We start from the raw sequence: 4,523 nt of genomic DNA, 5'->3' as shown, positions 1-4,523 counted from the left end.
TTGAAATGCATAAAAACATCTCTTTAAAATATTAATTATTCTGCTATTTCTCACTGTTTCCTACTGACCAGATTTATGGGTAACCACAATAATTTCACTGTTTATTCTTGGCTGCTTAGTCAATGTCCACAGGAACCTGTTGGTGTATTACTTCATGTGGAAAAAGGCTTTGGAGTTGTGATTAAGTAAAAGAATTTCAGATGGCAAGATTATTTTGGACTATTTGGTTGTGCCCCTTTCAATCACAAGGGTCCTCAAGGAGGTAAGAATGCTAGTTACAGAAGAGATCCTTCAATAAAAGCAGATGGGATAACAAGTAGGTAGATAGATCTACAAAAGACTTCTTTCCATATGTACTGCAAATATATATATACATATATATCAATATGTAAATGAAATTTATATCTATCTTTCTTCCATATATGTGTATAAAAGTTTTTGCTCCCACTTTTGAATATGGAGTAAAGAGCATAAGCCCAGGAGTGCAGATGGCTTCTAGATGCTGGTGAAAAAAGACAATTAATTTTCACTTGAGCTTTCAGAAGGAATGCAGCATGGATTACCCACTTGAGAATTCTGAACTCCAGAAACCAAAGATAATAATTTGTGCTTTTTTTATGCCAGTAAATTACTGTTAATTTGTTACATCAGCGACAGGAAACTAAAAACTAATAAACTAACCTATGACATTTTACAGATTCAGTATGTTGTAAATGAGTGGAGTGAAAAATTAAAGTAGACCTAAAAAAATCACTATCACTGTCTTTTATGGCCAGTTCCACAGGATTCTTTCCAGGATCCCTAAATGTATAGTGCCCTACTGTCAATATCCTGAGAAATAAAATGCTAACTTTACCATAAATTTCAAACATTTTCACACATCTGCTAGTGTAAATTTAAGAAACATATACTAAATATTCAGACTTCTAATGCTAACAGAGACATTGTTTCAGAGACATGGACTTCAACAAGAGAACCAGAAGCCTTATTATATTTGAATTCAAATGGCTGCAGATGATATGATCTTTAGATTACTCAGTTAACAATTTAGCTTCTGAGAATCAGATGCCTGTCATTGGTGCAAACATTTCTAAAGTAACCAAGGAATATTTACCCTGGCTAAAGCACAGATGTCTCTTTCTCATGAGAGGAAATTGTTTTTAAGCAAAATAAAAATAAACCAACTAAATAGTCTTCTATCTTTTACTCATGCCAAACCACCATTTCATTTTCTTTTTCTTTAATGTAAAAGTTCCTTCCTCAGATCTGCCCAAGCATTGAAAATCTGACGGATATGTTGAGGACTGTGGATTTGCCTGGAACTAGATAGAATCTCTCTCCAGAAATATTCCATTTTTTCTCATTAAGTGAATTTTGGTGCATTACAGGTATAAAATAAAGTTACATTCATCATTGGGATCTTGTACCTTTACATGAGAATCTTGATTCTTATTTTTTTTCCCCTTCCCTTGCCCTCCCTTCACCCCCTCCACCCTTCCCTATTTGCAAAGACTTTATTTCTATTTTTTTCCTTTTCTCATATTTTTTCTTTTCCCTTTTTTCCTTTCCCCTATCCCTCCCACTTCCCTTGCACCTTTAGACCTTTTCTTCCTGTTTCACAATATCAATTATACATTTTTTAAATTACAATATCAAGATCTAGGAGACATTACCACAGATTTTACAGAATTTAAAAGGATATAGAAAGTATATTACAAAAATCTGTTTTGAAATAAATTTGACAACTTCTAAGAAGTACCTTGGAAGACAAATTAATGAAACTAACTCTGGAGGAAATATAAAATTTGAATAGCACTTGTTAAAGAAAGTATATTCCTAGCTTGAAAACCTATCTATATGACAACAGCAGGCTCATAAACATTTTAACTGACAAATTATATCAAACAATTAAAGCAGAAAAAAGAAGAAACACTTCTCCCCTCATTTTAGGAACTCAACATTGTACTCATCCTAAAACTGGATAAAGATAATAGAAGAAAAAAGTATAAACATAGATATAAATTTGTTTAACAAAACAAACTATTAGAAGTCAGATCTGGCAGTATGTAGAAAGTTGTTTTGTTATAGGGGTGGCAGAGTTGGTTCAGCATTGGAAGATCCACCCCCAAAAGTCATCATTTTAACAGAGGAAAGGAAAAGGCTATATGATCCTGTCATTAGTTGGAGAAAAAGTATTGGACTAAATTCTGCAGCTGTTCATGGTAAAAGTTATCAGCAGACTAGAAGTAGAACAGAACATTCTCATGAGATTAAAGACATGTACTCCATACTTCCAGCGAGAACACCTTATATGAATGGAGAAGACACAATGGTTTTGCCTTAAGGTGGGGAACAAAGGCAGATATGCTTACTCTTTATCTGTCCATTAAACTTTGAAACCTAGTCCCCACTAAAATAGTCTGGCAATAAAAATGACACAACTAGGATAGTATTGGCATGGCAGAAGCAAAATATTTATATGTAGATGAAATGATCATCTACAGAGAAAATACTAAGAAATCTCTAGGAGCCCCTAGAACTTGTACTTGAATTTATCAGGATTAGAAAACACAAGGTATATATAAAATTTCAGGTCTGTGTATACTTGCTATAAATGAAGAATTGGATATTGAAATTTAAAAGTTATGTAAGAGGACAAAGGACCTAGAAAAGTTAAAAAGAAACCCAAAACAAAAACAAAAACAGTGTTGGAAGACATTTAGTACCTAATTTTAAGACTTCTTCTAAAGCTACAGTAACCAAGGAAGTGTTGCTGTAAGGAAAGACATGTAGATCATTTGAATAAAACAGAGAATCTAGAAAAAGAACCACACATATATGGACCACTGAGTTTTGAAAAATTATTTAAACTTAGCATTTTATAGAATATTGTCTCAATTCAAGAGCCGAGGAAGAGACAGTGTTTTCAGCAAATGGCACTAGAACACCTGATATCCGTATATAAAAAATTAACCTCAACCCTTTATTTCCATACATGAAAATAACTTGAATGGATCTATGAACCTAAATAAGAAAGCCTAAAAGTATAAAACTTTAAGAAGAAATTATAAGGGAAAATGTTTATGAATTCAGGGCAGGCAAGAACTACCTAGGATACAAAAGACGTGCTGTGTAAAAGAAAAAAATTGATAAATGAGATTCCATCAAAATTTAGAACTTTAAATGACATCATTAAAATGAAAAGCAGTCCTTAAACAGACCATATTTACAATGCATATAACCTATGACCAGAATATATAAAGAATTCTTAGAGCTCATTAATAGACAACCCAATTAAAAAGTAGACATAAGTAGATGATAAATAGCCAGTATAGCACAAGGAATGGTGTGCAACTCTAGAATCAGAAAAATACTAATCAGTACAATAACAAGATTGAATTACACACTCACTAGGGAGATGAATTTAAAAGTTTTAAAAGCCTTGTCATGAATTTTTCTTTTGTTGGATTCTCCCCCTTTGCGTTTAATTTGTCACATCCTATGGATTCATTCTGCTGGGTTTCCTGGGGTTATGATCATCATTGTCTTTTCCTAGGGTATTGTTTAAAATTTTTTGGAGTGCCAGTTTGATATTCATGAAGTTCCTGAGGTGCTCTTTATCATGAAAGTATCTTATTTCTCCATCAATTTTGAAAGATAGTTTTGCAGGATACGTCAATCTGGGTTGGAGGCTGTTTTCCTTTAGGGCTTGAAATACATCACTTCAAGTTCTTCTTGCCTTGAGGTCTTGCATTGAGAAGTCTGCTGTGATTCTGATGGGCTTTCCTTTGTATGTAATTTGTTTCTTTTCTCTCACTGCTTGTAGAATTTTATTCTTCTATTGGATTTCTGGAATCCTATCTATTATATCCCTATGTGTAGATTGTTTTTGATCAAGGCTACCTGGAGTCCTATATGCCTCAGTTATCTGTATGTCAAATTCTTTTCCCTTCCTTGGTAAGTTTTCTGCCATCACTTCTGTGAGCAGATTTTTATGTCATCTGCATTCTCTCCTCTTTCTTCATTGACTCCAATCAGTCTTATGTTATTCTTCTTTGCATCGTCTAGCAGCTGCTGGATTGATTTCTCATGTTCCTTTACAATTTTAAAGCAATTTTTCTTTTCCTGGTCACTAATTGCAATCTTTTCTTCTATATCTGAAATTCTATCCTCACATTATTAGTTCATTCTGCTGCACAGACTTTTGATGGAGTTTTTAATCTCCTGGAAATCTGTTTGCATCTGTTTTACCAATTCCATTTGTTTCCTATGTTGGGATTCCTTTACGTTCCTCAGATTCTCTATTTTTTTAATCTGTGTCCTCTCTAGATTTATTAATTATGTCTTGCACCATGAGCACAATCTTTGCTGTTATCTGAGTAATTATTTCTGATTTCATTTTTCCCAGATCCTCTTTTGTTGCCAGTTCAGAGTCTAGGTGGTTGAGTATCAGATTGTTCCATCTGGTTTCCCTTTGGGGTTGCTGTAGGTGATCCATAAATCTGTTTTTGAGGCTTGTTTAC

Source organism: Heterocephalus glaber, unplaced genomic scaffold (assembly GCF_053883595.1).
Source record: "Heterocephalus glaber isolate CG9 unplaced genomic scaffold, H.glaber_assembly_v1.0 deba00000122, whole genome shotgun sequence".
In the NCBI taxonomy this organism is placed as follows: domain Eukaryota; kingdom Metazoa; phylum Chordata; class Mammalia; order Rodentia; family Bathyergidae; genus Heterocephalus; species Heterocephalus glaber.
Note: the sequence above shows the minus strand (reverse complement) of the source record.